General features: G+C 40.1%; 1 protein-coding gene across 1 annotated transcript in view; it reads left to right on the top strand.

Moving 5' to 3' along the window:
- LOC123314793 (forkhead box protein O-like) overlaps positions 1-17,501 on the top strand; it is a 112,668-nt gene extending 95,167 nt beyond the window's left edge. The window contains exon 7 of the mRNA XM_044900143.1: positions 16,064-17,501. The gene's annotated coding sequence lies outside the window, so the exon portion shown is untranslated. The remainder of the gene's footprint in view (positions 1-16,063) is intronic.
- Positions 17,502-17,718: the final 217 nt, after the last annotated feature.

Raw genomic sequence — 17,718 nt, 5'->3', positions numbered from 1 at the left:
GATTATTCATTATATGCACCCCATTTATCCAATTGATGTTAACTTCAAGAGCGCGTCGTTCGGAGGCGAAATTTAATTTTTTAACGAGGACGTCAAGGATAAAATCGCTGCCACCGATGTGGCCATTATAAATGCTAATGACATCACCGGATTTATTGTACTTGCCAAGTCGAGCCCGTTGGGGTTGAAAGTCGGCAGGGTTGGGGGTTTTTGGTGATTCTCGTCTACTTTTGCGCGGCGCCATTTAACATCTTGATGAGGAAGCGGACATTCTATTGAATTACACGCTGGACCGATTTGCTGATAAAAATTCTCCGAGGCGCGAATTTTTGTTATGTAGGAGTACCTGGGGAAAATGACAGCCCTACGTCACTTATTAGGTGCCTAGGGGGATGCCAGTAAGTCTGAGTTAGCTCATCGTAACGTTTTTGGTTGAATAAATTGTGCAATTTACGTAAACACTGCTTGAAAATTAGATAATTTTTTCAGTACAAACTACACTGTGCAAAAAAATTAACGCACATTCTGAAAATCTCAATTTTAATGAAAGTTAACTGTACATAGACTTTATAACTTATTTTTTATGTTCCCTAGTGAAGGTTTTGAACGAAACAAGACACATTAAATGGAAGAAAAATTCAGGATTTCACCGAATCTTATGTGAAAGAAGAGAAATGAACAATTTTCAAAATAATGAACTGCTGATAAGTGATTTAATACTTGCTATTTCCACCCTTCGCGTTGATTACAGCTCGGCAACGACGGTTCATACTCAAAATGAGTGATCTTAAAATGTTCTGATCTAATCTTTCCCAGATTTCTCCGAGTTGGATTCCTAAGTAATTAAGAGTAGCTGGATCATTTTCTGAACTTCTCAGCCTTCTATTGAGGTTGTCCCAAACCTGCTCAATCGGATTGAGATCTGGACTTCTTGCTGGCCATTCCATTCGAGAGACTTCAACCTCTTCAAAGTACTCCTGAACGATGCGCACACGATGGGGTCTGGCATTATCGTCCATAAAAATGAAATTTTCACCAATGTATGGGGCAAATGGCACTGCATGCTCTTCAATATGCTCTTATATACTTATCAGCATTCATAGCTCTATTATCAACGACCACTAGGTCTGTGCGAGCAGTCAAAGATATTCCACTCCATACCATAATCGATCCTCCCCCGAAACCAGTAGTATTCAGGAAATTGCACTGAGCATATCTTTCATGTGGCCGTCTGTATACAAGGGAACGTCGATCACAATGGTAGAGGCAGAATCTAGACTCATCTGTGAAGAGAACTCTTTCCCAATCGGCCCCTTCCCAATGGATATGTTCTCTCGCAAAATCCAAACGCGCCCTTCGATGGACTGGGGTGAGAGCTGGGCCTCTTGCCGCGACACGAGGCCTTAAATCATATTCTCTGAGGCGATTTCTTATTGTCTGAGTGCTAATTTGCACCTCATGAGTTTGCTCAAGCTGAATTTGAAGGAGGCGAGCGGTTGCAAACCGTTCTCTCAACGAAGAAACTCTCGAGTAACGTTCTTGAATGGCAGTTGTTACCCGTGGTCTACCCTGTCCTGGTCTTCGGACATTCATACCTGTCTCACTGAATCGCTGCAGCATTCTTGACACACTTGTATGGGAAACTCCAAACCTTTCTGCAATTCTTGTGTATGTCCACCCTTCTTCTCGCAAAACCACCGCTCGGGCAGATTCCTCTTGGGTCAAATTGCGTGTTTCGCGTTGCATAGCGATCGAGTGTAGAAAATCAAACGAAAGAAAAACTATTGATCACTAGAATTGATCAACAACTGATGTCAGAATGGAGCCAATACATTCAAAATCTGATAATATCATCTTTTTTTATTCCTGCTGGGAAAAAACATCTGTATTGAAGAAAACCGTTGAAAGTGGATAACATATGCATGCATAATTCTGATAAAAATAATTATCATTGAGAACACCTTCAGTTGTAAAATAAATTTGAGATTTCCATAATGTGCGTTAATTTTTTGCGCAGTGTATGTGGAAACGCGTATGTTTGTGACCACATGCTTGGTGCTCAGGATACTTAACGGCTTAGTTGAAAAATCACAGGTCTTTTTGGGTTTGTTGATATTTTTGTGATCCCTATATGTGATAGGCTAATCTTTCTTAGTTTCAAACGAAAAATACGGTAATCTGTCCAAAACCACTTCATGAAAATAAAGAATACCCCAGCATCTAAATCGATCACGTACCACAGATTCTTCTTGAGCGTTATTTACAAATCGTGTTGTCGTCCAGTTCGGAAGGTTCATATCCGTGACCGCGAATAGAAAAAAAATGCTGGAAAACCACCCGCTCTGCCGTTTCGTCACGATCTACCGGTTTTCATCAAGATGCGCTCGTATCCAGAGGGATGACTTGCGGAAAATCGACACGTCATAACATTGCTCAGCGGTTTCGGAAAGTCTGCGCTTTTTTCCGGGGAAAAGGGGATGTTCTTCGGGGTTGGACGGGAGGGCCGCGGACCAAACAATAGAGGGGATTATATCGTAGCGAACGTGGACAATTTGTCGTGGGTAAATTGTGAATTTCAGTTGTTATTGAAGTATCTGGGTGTTATTATATCGTCGCGGAAAACGCTGGTAATTTTACATTTTCCGAGCGTCATCTTCAATCAATTAGGATCTACCAGACGGAAGCTTGTAACGGCGTTTCCTTAGTTGTCTTAAACGCCAGCTATTCTCTGAACAGGAAAATAGTAAACCTAGACTAGTGGCTACGAGTCGAAGATAAGATACCTCGTTATCTGGGGTGTTGGCGGTTCACCTATGAGAACTTTCTGTTCCCCCCTGGGTTTTCACACCAGCAGAGTACTAATAGTAGAGGTGGACACTGGCAAGTCAGGAATAAAAGAAACGGCGGTTCCTAGGTTGTCTCCAGCGCCAGCTATCTTTAAAGGGGAAAATGGCAAACCTACCCTAGTGGCTTCGAGTCGACGACCAGGTTCCGTGTTATCTGGGGTGTTAAAGCTTCACCGGTCAAGGCTAAGACATGTAAACTCTATTCCTTTGGTTAGACGACATTTCTGACTTTCTCTCAAACTTCAGCCAGAGGAACGATGGGCCTTAAGGCCACCCCTTTATCCTGTAATTGGCTACACGTGAAAAGAAAAAAAAAATCGTACGTGGACGATAAATACCTTCCGAAACGGAGTGAACGTTCCTCGTCCGCGCGATGTTTATATTTTATTCAGACAAACGCGCAAAAAGGCGACGTAACAAGTGCTTTCGTGTTGTTAGCACGTCCATTCATGACCCTCCCGCCCCGACACCGTTCACCCTTCACGTCCGCTCCTGTACAAACAATGGATGGGAAGGACGAAACAAAACAATTCCGGACACCGCAAACGTTCCGAGTCCACTTGTTGCTCCGCCACCAGATTTTCCGGCTGTACTTTTTTATTTTCCACCTGAAATATGTCCTTTTCTTCCTTGGAAATACAACCGATATGAGCGCGATCATTATACGGGGTGTCCCAACTCAAAAAAGGGCAACTTTTGGTTTGGACTCATGAATCCAATTGTACAGACCATTTGCCACTGTTTTCTATCAGAAATGAGGGGTTTATTCTGGAGATATCTGGATAACTTGTGTAAATAACTTGGCTATCTACAAATCGACTAAATTTTCGGCATCTTTATATGAAAAAAGGTAACTTCTGGTGAAAACAGTGGTGGGGTAAGACTTCGCACTTTATTTGATTCAAATTGCTCCTGCTCTTCTCTTCTTTGGGTTAGGTCATGTTAGGTTTGTTGGATTAGTTGGAAACTCCGTATAGATAAAGCTATCCTCTTAGCTACACCCTCACTCTCATAGGGCTATCTCTGGACCCCCCCAATAATCACACCATCTGGGATCTTTTGTGGCTGTCTCTACAGCTCAACATCGTCTTGAAACTTGAACAGGTGCTCCCAAGCTGAATCTAAAGGAGCTCATGAATCAAACTCTCGAAACTTCGAAGAATCCCCTACTCCCACTGTAGAGCCATGGAGATGCTACTAGTCCTCCCTTCTTCTCAAAAACTAGCACGATGGAAGTCAAGACAAGCAACACGCATACACCATGGCGGTTTGGTTCGGATTTCTTCGGTTATTCGCTGCTTGATTTGTGGTGGGGTGCTTGGGGTATGTTTAAAGACCTAATCTGCCCCAGCTCCAGAGAAAGAAGTCGCAGATTCTTAAGTATGATGAGCGTGCCTTCTAAGTGAGACTAGAGCTCCGGCAACATCTGTCCTAAAACAGCTAATACAATTCGAGAAACACAACCTATCTGCCTCCACCACAACTCGAGAAAGACTCCTCATATTAGAATGAGCCAATTGCTGTCGATCTTAACAGATTCTGAGTCTTAGATCTTGGAAAATATACTACATATCCTCTCGTGGATGTAGAGAAAATTTATTTCGACTTGCAATTCAACAGTAACAACAATTGAGTTTGACAATCATCAAAGGATGGCCTCTCCTTGCTGTGCTTTTCGATGGAATACAGTTTCCTTTTGAACTCCTTCTGAGACTAATCTTGAAGCAGATACAGAGCTTATCTTCGTTAACGCCAACCGTCAGACCTATACGCGTCTGATGTTGCCTCATCAATGAAGTGTAGGTACAATAACGACGTAGCAAAGAAGGTGCACCAACCTCATCGTTCCGCAGAAAACTGCAATTTCCCGCACGCCAACATATCAAAGCGAGCCCATTCCCACCCACCTAACAAGACCCTTCTGCCCCTAGGGGGGTAGCAGCGTCGAACGAAGGACCGATTGAAACGGTCGCGGGCGACCTCCGCCCGCGCGGACGCCATTCCTGGCAATCAATTACGACCGTCGACCGACAGGGGGAGCCACCGTCGAATTCCCTGATGACGTCGTTAGAATCCGAAACCGTTTGTCATTTATCGCGCGTCCCGTTCTTTCGGATTGTTCCCCATTACAGGGCGACGCGCGATTTATAGGGACGCGGGTCGTCGCGACGGTAATTTTTACGCGTCCGTCGTTTTTTTCGGATTGATCCCGAGCCGCGTGAATGAGCGATGGGTTTTTTGGCCCTCGGAACTGTAAAGGAACCTGACAAATGTAACGTCAATATGCGTTAAAACGTTTTGATTCATCGTTAATCGATGACGATATATTGGGATAAAGCATCGAAAAACTCGATGCGTTGATGTGGAATCAGAAGCGGGCACTCATCCAGGTACTGAACTCACCCAAGACTGCTTTGATTCCAGAATATACACATTGAAGTTCAATTTCTCTTGAACCCAGTGGGCTAATTTTGCCAAGATAACTATACAGATGCCGTCCTCGGTATGGGCTTTCTTTATTATATACAGGGTGTAACTGGCAGCTGCCCCAATCAAGATTTGGAATGATAGGTTTCAAGAGATTATCAAAATTATCAGTTGAAACTGAAACCATGCTCAGCATCTGCTCTTCTTCGATGGAACGTTCTCCGTTTAGTTGTGCTGACGGTGGCAAATTGGCTAGTTCAATTCATATAGTAACACTTGTTGATATTCATACCTGCGGGTGGTAGGCATCTGAATTTGATTCTTATCATTGTATTTGCGTATGAATATAATGTTGAACAAGGAATCAATGATTTAAATCCCAAAGCTCTTAACGTTGATCTCGACTGATACTGAAACCATGCTGTAATTTGACTCAAAATTAAGATAGAATTGAAGAAGAAATGAACAGAAAAGGTGAGGCGAAATCTGCCTGAATGATTTGCTGTTTCAAATCTGTTATCCATCCTGTTCATTGGAGTTTGATAGATAATGAAAAAGACGATATTTTCGTGTCTGCTCCAATTCTTTATTAAAAATTGCTACATATGTTTCGGCCCTTACAAAATTAGGGCCATCTTCAGGCATCTGCAGACAAATACAAAGATGTATGAAAACAGTAATAAAATAAAAGACAGCAGCAGCTTTTTACAATTCGACTCTTAATATTTATTGATTTACTGTTTTGTCTTTGTACTGTTGTTTTCTCTTTCCATGTACTTTTCTGTTGATGTCTTTCATTTTATTACTGTTTTCATACATCTTTGTATTTGTCTGCAGATGCCTGAAGATGGCCCTAATTTTGTAAGGGCCGAAACATAAAGAATTTGGAGCAGACACGAAAATATCGTCTTTTTCATTTGCTGTTTCGTCCATACAGGGTGAGTCTTCGGCTCGGACCAATACTTGAACCGTAGTTTCTTGAGATCAAACGAAACACTTTTTTCCTATACCATTTTTTCCGATTCGGCCCTGCTAAAAAAAAATAGCCATTTTAAGTTTTCATAATGAGCTATGACAACGCTGGAAAATAACCTTCAGAATAAATAGCTAAATCTGTGACACTACACATCTGTGGATCTTTAAAACAGAGTTGTACTCAGCCAAAGTACCCAATTTTTAAAATTTCACAGATAATTTTTGAACATCAAATTACTCAAAAAAGGCGCATTATATGTGAAAATATGAGGAATACTTTTATTTTACAAAACGTTCAAATATACATTAGATATCGTTCAACTTAGTTCCGAGAGTTGGGTTCTTTGAATTTTTGGTATTTTTATGGTACGTAATGGCCATAATGAGAAAACTGGAAGACGTGGGTGATATCTTGTGTTCGAGAAAGATTCATCAAATGAATGAAAAACTGTATTCCGAAATTCATTTCATTGGATGAAACCGTTCATGAGATGAAACCAAAAAAACATTTTTATGGTTTTTCAACAGCCTGTATCTTTGAAACCGAGCCGAATAGGAAAAAATGGTAAAGGAAAAAAGTGTTTCTTTCAAAGTCAAGAATCTACTATTAAAATATCTGTATCAGTCAAAGACTCACCCTGTATATGAAGAGGAAAACGTAAAACGTTGTTTTCCTCTCGCCATATGCACATCGGAAAAATAACTCTTCACAATCGAAAACCGGTACAACTCATACCTGGCCGCCAAATTTATTGCCGAGATACATCCCCGTCATCCCCCATTTTTCCCCAAAAACGACATAAATCTGCCGGATTTTCCGAAGACGTAAGAGCAGTTTAAAATCTCACGTATCGGAGAGTAGTAGTACACTTATACATGACGAATTTGCATAACGCTAGACATCGGGATGTCTGTTTATACCGGCGTAAGGGCGGAGGGAGAGCACTCACAAAGATTAATGTGGAAGTATAAAATCGCGGGGGTTAGGAGAGGGGGGGGAGAGAGAGAAGACGCATAAATTGATATATTGAGATGTGCGGGATGAGATTGAGATATATGAGGCGAGAGATACAGTCATCGCTCATCTCAACTGCCTGGTTCGACCATCTCTTTGAATTCGACATCGGGACCATCAATCTAGGGGGCGATTCTAATTCGTACAATCGGTTTTTTCGGGTGGGGTGGACCTTGGGGAACTCCGGGAGCGTTCAGGGATGAATTCATACGACTCAAGGCATGTCAGGATGTCCTAGATTTAAGGTGAGGCACCTGATCTAACGCCACGGTCTATTGTGGCTCACAAACAAGCTCTGGGAGCTGGATTTCTCCCTCAACTCCCAGCAGGAGGTTATAGAGTAGACTTAAGACTTTCCAACATCCTCTAGGGTCAGTTGGAGAGCAGCAACAAATGGAGAAATGTACCAAGTGACTTAATGAAGTATTTCTAGGTATATATTCGTTTAAGTCAGTATGAGAAACAATCAACCATGAATTTAGAGTAGCTTCAACAAGATGATACACGTTCACATATAGCTAAAGTTACTCTGGTTCATTTCGAAGACAGTCAAGCAGATTTTTCACCTTGTCGTTCTAGCTCTCTCAATCTTTCACTCATTGAACACATCTTGGACATTATGGGAAGAAAATTACCCCTTTTACTCCTTCCTCAACAGACTCTTAAGGACATTTCGACATGAGGTACATGTTAGGCTATTCGGATATATTCGGTTTTTTCGGGTGGGGTGAACCTTGGGGAACTCCGGGAGCGTTCAGGGATGAATTCGTAAGGCTGAAGACCTGTCAGGACGTCCTAGATTTGAGGTGAGACACCTGACCTGACGCCACGGTCTATTGTGGCTCACAGACAAGCTCTGGGAGCTGGATTTCACCCTCAACTCCCAGCAGGAGCTTATGGAGAAGACTTGAGACTTTCCAACATCCTCTAGGATCAGTTGGAGAGCAGCAACAAATGGAGAAATGTACCAAGTGACTTAATGAAGTATTTCTAGGTATATATTCGTTTAAGTCAGTATGAGAAACAATCAACCATGAATTTAGAGTAGCTTCAACAAGATGATACACGTTCACATATAGCTAAAGTTACTCTGGTTCATTTTGAAGACAGTCAAGCAGAGTTTTTACCTTGTCGTTCTAGCTCTCTCAATCTTTCACTCATTGAACACATCTTGGACATTATGGGAAGAAAATTACCCCTTATACTCCTTCCTCAACAGACTCTTAAGGACATTTCGACATAAGGTACATGTTAGGCTATTCGGCTATATTCGGTTTTTTCGGGTGGGGTGAACCTTGGGGAACTCCGGGAGTGTTCAGGGATGAATTCATAAGGCTGAAGACCTGTCAGGACGTCCTAGATTTGAGGTGAGGCACCTGATCTAACGCCACGGTCTATTGTGGCTCACAAACAAGCTCTGGGAGCTGGATTTCACCCTCAACTCCCAGCAGGAGCTTATGGAGAGGACTTAAGACTTTCCAACATCCTCCACAGTCAGTTGGAGAGCAGCAACAAATGGAGAAATGTACCAAGTGACTTAGTGAAGTATTTCTATTTGTTCAAGTCAGTATGAGAAACAATCAACCATGAATTTAGAGTAGCTTCAACAAGATGATACACGTTCACATATAGCTAAAGTTACTTTGGTTCATTTTGAAGACAGTCAAGCAGGTTTTTCACCTTGTCGTTCTAGCTCTCTCAATCTTTCACTCATTGAATACACCTTGGACATTATGGGAAGAAAATTACCCCTTTTACTCCGTCCTTAACAGACTCTAAGGACATTTCGACATGAGGTACATGTCAGGCTGCTCTTGAAAGGACAAACCTGGAAAAAAACTAGCTTTTGAAGGTGTGCTTAGAGTCCGTAGTGTTCCGTCAAGCCAGCTTAGAAAGATATCGAATTTAGTTAAGAATACTTCAGTAATAGAGTTTGTACGAACCTAAGTACACCCCTGTCGCTTTTCGATGGGGTGGGTTAAAGAGTACGATTTTTGGTTCAGACCAATGTGAATACGTCAACTACGATTCCTCACTACTCGAATAAATCGGTTGACCCAAAACAGAGGAGAAACCTGGCAACCTTTTAATCCCGGGCAAAAAATCAGATGACAGACGTCTACCAAAAACCGTCACACTGCCAACCGAAGGCTCCATCAGAACTTTTCCTCATTAAACTGCGAACGGAACAGAAACATAGAGGGAAACATCTCCCGGTCTTTGAAAATTAATCTTTCTGCGTTCGACCGAGGGAAAACTGCGCCTTTCGGCTGATCCCTCGCTGATCCAGATGATAGGGAGGCAGGGGAGGGTCAATTGAACTTTTATACTTCGGGAGATTGGTTTATGGGGTTTAGCTGGTTGGAGGAACAATAAGATGACGATCGGGAAAGTTTGGTCGGGGGTTATTCGGAAGTTTGCTCCTTTGTTACGGTTTTGTTTTATTGTGAGACTGGCGATTCACCTCGCTGGAAGAAAGAACGTATTCATAATGCTAGTTATCGAGTTTTATACCCCAATCAAGCAGATCTTGGCTTGAGAATCGACCAGTAGGTTGTTGCACAACCATTTGCAAGAATTGTAGGAACCCAAGGAGGTCGTTGATAAAACTGACAACATCCTTAGGGGCCTTAGCCGTTACCTCGTGAGTATCCAGGACTGGTTTCCCCATATGAGGTCCGCCAGCTCTGGACACTTGCATACCATGTGTTCAGCTGTTTCTGCTTCTGATCCACAGAGCCTACAAACCTCATCTGCTGACTTACCCATAAGGTGCAAATGATATTTGTACCGACAGTGCCCTGTCAGTAGTCCTACTATCACTCGAAGCCCAGCTCGTGACAGCCTTAGCAGTTTTCTGGTGTAGGTCCGAATTTCTTTGACTGAGTAAGTCCAGGAGTGTTTCTCTAGAGGGTAAGTCTGTTGTTCAACTCCCATTGTTGGACCGCTGCCTTGTATTGGTACTTGCCAAGCCCACAGAAAGGCCCATGTCCAGCAAGGTTAAGCTTGATGCTCTTTTTCCGAGTTCATCGGTTTTTTGGATTCCTTCAACACCACAGTGCCCTGGTACCCATAGTAGAGTCACTTTGTTGTCTCTGGCCAGTTGCTTTATCGTATTATGGCACTACCATGTCGATTTTTGTGATAGGAGGCCTTTCAACGTCTCAGAGGTCTTGAGGACTTGGTTTTGAATGATTCCTATTAACTGCTCATTGAGTTACCCTACAGTCTATAGGCGCGTCTTGGGTTTGACTTGGATTTTCATCGAGTTATGTCTTGAATTCTTCGTCTACGAGTTTGGCTGTCCGAAGGAAGGCTTCAACCCATTCTCTACATGATTCATCATTCGTAGCATTGTTACCATAACAATGCCACAAGCATTCAATGCATTTTAGCTGCATTTGCCTTCTAGATGAAGTAGAAAACTTAAACCTTCCCCAAATACTGTTTGGTCAACACATAATCTAACGTATTTTTGTTTGATATTGAGGACGTTATGGACTAACGTCTCTACTAAACCTCCAGTCTGTCCACAGAATTAGACCGGCGTCAACCACCGAAAAAAAACATCGACACCGTTCAAAAACTGCCAAACTTCTGGCCCAATCTAACCAACGACATCCTTACACAAAATAAGGTGGATCAATTTGAACTTTGCCCATAGCAATATACATAGAGTCGATGGGGGTCGCTTCCTCCCCCCTCCACGTCCAAACTTTTTTATTGAAACAGCGTCCATCCGCGGATCTTCATCGTTCGCTACCTAATTCCCTCCGGGAATCGATACAGGACCAATTCTTATTAACGACGGAGTCACTCTCTAAACGACAGTTTTATTGTGGCTTCTTAAGATAACTGTAGGCAATAATGGGCGGTTTTTCTTGGTTCCAGGCCGGGCGGGGGGGTCGGTGCGGGGCGTAGTAAAAAGTAAGGACGCTGCCGACGCTCGTCGGCGCCGGGAACTGGCGCCTGAAGCCGTCGCGATGGATAGGGAGGGCCGGCAAGTGAAAGCTATCCGAGGGGATGAAGCGACCCCCTGAACGCGGGGGCGGCGGAAAGATGCAGCTCGCAGGTTTATACGACGTTTTTTTCGATCGTTGAGAACGCGTTCGATGTGAAATAGAGGGTATACAGGGTGTTCCTAAGTTGGAGGAGTGGTACAAGCGAAAATATGAGATTCCCTGAGTAATTCTAAGAAGAACTTTTGAATTTTTCATTGATATCTACTTAGTCAGACCAGTTCCATGCAGAAAAAAATATTGCGTTACCATAGCAACGAAAAATAACTAATAAGAAGTGTCAGTGTGAAGTTTGAGGTCAAAAAAGTAGACCAGAGTTACGTAATAAATTGAAAGAAAGAAAATGTCTACCGAAATTGTGGAAATCATCAAGTATCTGTATTTAAAAGGGTTAAGAGGTAAGCAGATTCACGAAGATATGCTTAATATCCTTGGTGATCAATGTCTTTCGTATGCGACCGTGAAAAATTGTACTGCAAGCTTCAAAAGAGATCAATTTTCCATTGAAGATGATGACCGATCGGGAAGGCCAGTTTCTGTGTCAGTCCCCGAAAATATCGATGCAGTTCATGACATGATTTTATCAGACCGTCGAATTGGGCTAAAACTGATAACTGAAGCACTGAATATTTCATACGAACGCGTTCATCATATAGTTGACTTCAATTTGGACATGAGAAAATTGCTGCAAAATGGATCCCCAAATGTTTGAATGTTGACCAAAAGCGTGCAAGGGTAGAAGCATCGCGTTCGATCTGTGCTCGATTTGAAAACAAATGTAGACTTCTTACACCGAATTGTTACTATGGATGAGACTTGAGTACATTTCTACGATCCAGAAACAAAGCAACAATCGATGGAATGACGACACTCTGATTCTCCAAGACCTAAGAAGTTTCGTGTCCAAAAATCTGGTGGAAAAGTTCTTGCTTCAGTTTTTTGGGATTGCCATGGAGTAATCATGATTGATTTTTTTGATAAGCTTAGAACAATAATAGGAGATTATTATTCGACATTACTAACCACTTTACGAGATAAAATTAAAGAGAAAAGACGCGGAAAGCTATCCAAAGGTGTTTTGTTTTTGCAGGACAACGCCCCTGCACACAGATATCTCATGTTGCCATGCAAAAAATTCGTGATTTAGGGTTTGAATTACTAGAACACCTTCCTTATTCACCAGATTTGGCTCCATCCGACTATCATCTCTTTCCTTAACTGAAAAAAAGTTTTAAAGGTCGTAAATTTTCTTCCAACGAGGAGGTAATAAAAGCTGTGGAGGTCTGGTTTGGAGAGCAGGAAGAAACATTGTTTTTGAAAGGTCTAGAGACGTTGCATGTTCGCTATAATAAATATATCCAATTAAGAGGAGAATATGTTGAGTAATAAAATATTTTGACATTGAAATTTTGTTTGGTTCTATAGTAGGCCAAGAATTTTTCAATATATTCTCGTATATCAAAACTAACAATGAATTTATTCACCACAGCTTACTAAATCGTTCAAAACAAAGCTTCTTTTTATATTTTCAAATCAACTGTGACTCACCCAAGAAAAGTTCTGGAAGAAAACAGGGGACACTGTTCCAGAAAAAATATTTCTATTTGCCTATTTCTATCGAAATTGGCATGTCATATGGTATGAAGTATCAATTATAATATTTATGCCAAATTTCAGTTGAATATCTTGTGAAGTGTAGATACTATAAGAGGAGAACTTGAAAAAAATTCTTACTTTAACGCCCTATATCTGGAAAATGAACCGTTTATGGTCCCATGTTCCCATATTCTTAAAATTACTTGAAGAATCTCCTCTTTTCTTTTGTACATCTAATCTAGGAACACCCTTAATTGAAGAATGACGCAAAAACGATTGATAATTCTTTAAACTAATTGCATCTGGGTTTCGTGGAATCGGGAATAGGTCCATTCATTCGAAGTAACGCAAAAAAACGCCTATCAAACCCTGCAACCCCCCCCATTTTACCTGGAAGCTGTATGCGTGAACGTAAATCGTTTCACGACAGAGAGAGAGACCTAAAAAAATCCTTTGTGGAAAAATTTCATCTCTCCCCATTGAGACTAGCAATTCGAAGAGAGGGCAGGATCACGTGAGGATTCGTCCTTTTCCTTTGAAATTCTCAGAAATGATTATTTCTTCGATCTGACACTGCCTTTCGACAAATGGGCTTCTATGAGGAATAACTGGAACTGGCAAAGGACCATAAATGGGGCTTTGTTGGATGGTATTATCGGAGAGAGACGACTCAATTCTCGCATCACGTATAGATCGCTTAATTGGATGGGGATTCGACGACAATTCGTAATTTCCCACTATCGAAAATTAATCGTTTCGCTGAAGATGTTTCCAGAATTTCGTCTCTATGGGAACAGCAAGTTCAGTGCTTGAAAGTTGTAGGTTTTTCTGTGTTCTGGTTGTATTATACATAGACATAAAGACATGTCTCTATGTCTATTGTATTATAGTAAATAGATTTCTTATTAATGTGGGAAGTTGATAAAAGTACCGAGCATATAGGAAATTTTAAACCGGCGCATTCGCCATATTGCAACCAATGTAATCAAAATCTTTCTCTGAAATTCCTATTGATGCTAGTCCAAAACAAAAAAAAAGGGACTACACTTATTCTTTGCTTGAAGGTGCTTGGAGGGGTTAGCAATAAGGTTGAGTATATATCCTCGATGGCTGTTCGATGATTGTTCTAGGAAATAAGCGTCTCGATAGTTGGCCCTCGAAAAATTCCTACACTTAAAAATTCGTCAGGATCAAACGGTTGGATTGAGGTCCATGAAATTCCGAGATTTATCACTAGAAGGGTTGCTTCTTCGAAATATGTATCACATTGAGCTTTACGATTATTTTTCTGGGAGTTACGCGTGTTGAAAGTTGACCTTCGAAAATTACCGAATGAGATGCGAGAAGATGTCAGATTTTTATCATATTATAGACTTGGAATGAATTACTTCGATCGTGTATTACGCCGAACTAATAATATTCATTAAAAACTCTATGAAAGTGCATCCGCTGTCGAAGTTAGCTAACATAAATAGACGAACTAACCGCCGAGGTGGAAATCGTAATAAAAATCCGCGTTTCTCACAACATTGAACCGAAAATAAAATATAGGATTTATTGCGCGTATCTTGTACCCTCATTTGAATTCTAGATGCGGAAATTATGCTGTATCTATGGAAAATACAGAGGAAATCAGTCCCCGGCGAAACGGCGTAGGTCCTCTCAGACTACTTTATCCCTGGAAAGTTCCCAGTCGGTCAGGACGCTGGAATTTCACTTGCATGTAAATCATCCGTGGAAATTTGGTTAGTTTCTTGCGGTTTGGGTATACACAGGATGGCCCCCATTCCGAACTGTACGATAGGTGTAATGAATTTCAGTAAATCTCGGAGGGTTGCAGGTTTCTGTATACTTCATTCACTTTTATTTTAGCAGTCGGTTGGCCATGGAAATTTGACACATTTCACTCTGTATAGTACGAAATGTGGGGTTATGACGCTTGTCAAAACATTTTTAGGTTTAAAATCAACGCTATGTTGCCCGTCCTACGTAAAAGTTTCTGTTATTACGTATTTTATCACAATGTCGAATCTCTTCGGGAAATATGTGACGAACATAATTGAAGTTTATACAAACTGATATAAGGCATACCAAATCCAGTTATTTGCATGGAAAATACAAGAGATCAGTATAATATCATGATATACACTATCTTGAGGAGAGTTAATGTTCGTTATCTTCTTTGACATACATCATTTGTAGATTTTAAAAATATCAACTCGAAGATGAAATGCATATGATGCAGTGGTTGGGAATGGGTATCTCCCGAAGGAATACACAGATAATTACAAGAATGTTAAATTCTTCAACAAAAATCATCTTGCATCAATATAAGTAAAAGGAATTGAAGGAAGTTTCAAGTCAAGATGAACTTCACCTTTGAACAAAAATTTCACATGAATAAACAAGTAACAGGGCACCTTGCTCGTATTTGTAGATATTCATCTTAATACATTGATGTAATAATAATAATTATAGGTATTTATTAGTACCTTAAGACATTTACATTGTATAGGACAAGTCAAATGAAAAATATAAAAATCCATTTCAGGGAACTTATTCTCCGATGACATTTATCGAAAATCCTGTAGTAAATTTTTCGCATTAATTCACTCAAACATAAAATTGCCACCACTTTTTTGGGTCTCCCAATTCTTTGTCATTCTCTTCATTCACAATCTTTCTGATTGTGGAAATATCCAGCTGAAATATAAGTTGTTTGTTGTTTAGATTCAGATGAAACATTATATTATATAAATTCTCTTACATTGAATATGTTCGCTACCGTCTGACGTATTGTGGATTTTAGAATATCAGGGTATAACTATTTGAATGAGCGGACCTCAATTCTAAATAGCACTTCCTGAAACCCTGTCTCTTTTTTTCAGTCACTTTCGGCATTTTCGTAATTAAAATTGATATCAGTTGTGGCAACGGCGTTATGACATTAACGACATTTCATGAGTGCCAACCTTACTCCGTTCTAGTTACAAAAATTTGAGACCGCTAAAATAAATTTGAATGAAGTATAGAATTTATCCTGAGTTCATTCAGCAAAGAGCATTCAGGAAAAGAGCCTTCTCTTGGTTGTCTTTTCATAATAACCTTTTGTATATGTACTGTTCACTCTTCACCAGTGAAGAATTTCATGGGTGGTAATTTTTTCAACTGCGATTTTTTTCCAGATTCACCGAAACCTAGTGCTTTTTGAAGCGTAGCAGAGTTAAAGAGAGAACCGTAGTCCATCAGCCATATTTGTTGAAAGAAACGTAAGGATGTAATGTTGTTATGATCTCGTGTTATGCTCATCAATAAATATTAATTGTTTGTACAGAAATATTCTATATTTGCTTACTTTTTTATGTTCCGAAAAAGGGGAGACTTTGTTGAAAATGGATGTAAAGTTACGTTCACCTCTTGTAATTCTCATTTCTTAGGTGCCATTTTTTCAGACATAGAAGTGTCCGTTGACTTGTAATGATGCCCGTGGGCTAGAAGAAGCTTTTCCGGCATCAATATGCATAATATTGAGTGTAGAATTGTGAACAACCTTAGTTGGCAGCTAAGGAAGACATTTCATGTTTTTATTAATAGGCAAATTTTTTAAATTTATAATGTATATTCTAAGGCCAGATTATTATATATAGTGTAATATAAAGAAATAATATAATGAATTATAGAGAAGAAACAGCATTGCCAACTGGTGAAAAGTAAATTGTTGTACATAGATTTAGGTTCTAGGTGCTTCGCGTACCTTTTGTTGATTTAGTTTTAAAACATGGACAGATTTCGAAAAAAAAACGTACATTTGAATTTTTTAAACGAAGGGAAATCTTTATTTTCACGCACTCTCGTATTTTTATATTGAGAATTGAATTTTTCTATTAGTCGTACCGATGGAATTTTCGAAAGCTGTCCGCCTCATTTTTTTCATACGCCATATAGGTTCTGGTCGAGAAGTTGAGGTCTTTTTGGAAGTTTAGAGTCATGGTTTCATTTAAATTTAATTTTTTACATGTAGATTGTAGAAAATTCGATGTATTAAAGGAGATCCCTTGATTGACGAATGACTAGAAATTTTTCTCATCTCCTGGTTCCTTTTCAAAATCCACATTTTTTCTAAATTTATGAAGTTGATTTCATATGGTTTTTATGAGCGTTGTATTGTATATAATTTCGTTTCGAGTCTGATCGAAAATCTGGATTTTTTCGTCTCCAACTTAGTCAATTAATCGAGAACTAAAATGAAGTCAATTTGTACAAAATATTTTTCCAATTTATGACGTAATTAACGAAACAAGCACTCTGGTGCTGATTCTCATCAACGACGAATTTCTAAAAATCGATACATTTTCATGCGCGCACTGAGGTTGAAGAAAAACAACGAAATATTTTTGTGTGTTTTGATTATATTAAAACGTAATGTGGATACAAAAAAAAACACTGTACTTATGGAGCACTTGCACCGCAGTGCACAGATACAGTGATGGTTGAGTCAGGTGCCTCCATTTTTTCTTTTCTTTTGAAATATGCAACACATGAATGCTAATTTTAAGAAAATTATATATGAATATTATAAATTCACATATTGCTGTTCACAAAAATAAAAACTAAAACCATAAATCATCTGTCGTTTCATTTCGCATCCCCGCATTCTTTCTTCCAGGGAAATTCAGCACACATCCAGGGAAATATACAGTGTGGGCCAACCAAAACTCAACACCTCGATTTTCCAGCTTTAAAAGGAAAATGTGGAAAATCTCTCGGACACGACAATTTCTGATTCGAGGGGGAACAATTTTTCCATATTTTTCATCCTTGTAACTTCAACCCCCTAACG

The sequence above is a fragment of the Coccinella septempunctata genome, chromosome 6, assembly GCF_907165205.1.
Source record: "Coccinella septempunctata chromosome 6, icCocSept1.1, whole genome shotgun sequence".
Lineage (NCBI taxonomy): Eukaryota > Metazoa > Arthropoda > Insecta > Coleoptera > Coccinellidae > Coccinella > Coccinella septempunctata.
This window is presented reverse-complemented; position numbering and strand designations above follow the sequence as displayed.